Source organism: Myotis brandtii, unplaced genomic scaffold (genome assembly GCF_000412655.1).
Source record: "Myotis brandtii unplaced genomic scaffold, ASM41265v1 scaffold132, whole genome shotgun sequence".
NCBI classification, from domain to species: domain Eukaryota; kingdom Metazoa; phylum Chordata; class Mammalia; order Chiroptera; family Vespertilionidae; genus Myotis; species Myotis brandtii.
The window spans coordinates 5154936-5155789 of NW_005354673.1; the positions used below are offsets into that span (position 1 = coordinate 5154936).

Here is an 854-nt window from a genome sequence, read left to right on the forward strand (position 1 = left end):
ACATGAGGAACTGTATTAAAGGGTCGTGGCATTAGGAAGGTTGAGAACCACTGCTTTATGTCCTCAAATTATGTAAGGATCATGTGAAATAATTTATATGAAATAACTCTGTAGCTCTAAAAACTTAATATGATAATTGCTATCACTGCTAATTGTTATTTAACTAGTCCAATGATTCATTTAAATATGCCAGTGAATAAAAGAAAAATAAATAGGATAAATAGGTGGGAATCTGACTTATAGGAACCTAGAATATATACACTCTTCAAATCCAGCATCTAGATGAGGGCTTGGCAAACTACAGCCTATGGGAAAACCTGGCCCACAGCCTGCTTTGTAAATAAAGTTTTATTGGGATAGAGCCATGCTCATTTTGTTACATACTGTCTTGGCCTGTTTTTGCCCTACTACAGTGGAGCTGAGCAGTCGTGACAGAGAGCAGATGCTCTGCAAAGCCTCAAATATTTATTACCTGGTCTTTTACAGAAAAAGTTTGCCAACGCCTGGTCTATCCAGTCAACAGAAGGATCAACAGCCATGTCTCTACCCACCCCTTCAGTGGTTCCTGTTGGTGACAGAGTAAAAGCTATAACACGGAAGGCAAGGCCCATGGCCTGGCTTCAGCCCATCCTGGCTGGTTTGAAATGGTTCTGGAAGGTTGAGACCTGAACTCTTTCCCAGCTCAGGCTTGGACCTTTTAGCCTCCTCCCTGGACACCTCAGCCTCCCTGTCCTTGAAACAGAGAATCTGTGTGCTCCTCTCAGCCTGGGAAGACCCTGAAGGACGGAGCATCACTCAGGAATTTGGCTCTGGGGTGTGTAAAGCCCCAGCTCCATGCCTTTCACCCAGGAAGT

The 854-nt window shown here is 43.9% G+C and overlaps 1 long non-coding RNA gene across 1 annotated transcript in view; it reads left to right on the top strand.

Annotated features, from left to right (window-relative positions):
- LOC106725051 overlaps window positions 1-581 on the top strand; it is a 61410-nt gene extending 60829 nt beyond the window's left edge. Inside the window, exon 4 of the long non-coding RNA XR_001360916.1 lies at window positions 487-581. This is a non-coding gene — a long non-coding RNA (uncharacterized LOC106725051). The remainder of the gene's footprint in view (window positions 1-486) is intronic.
- The last annotated feature ends 273 nt before the right edge of the window (window positions 582-854 follow it).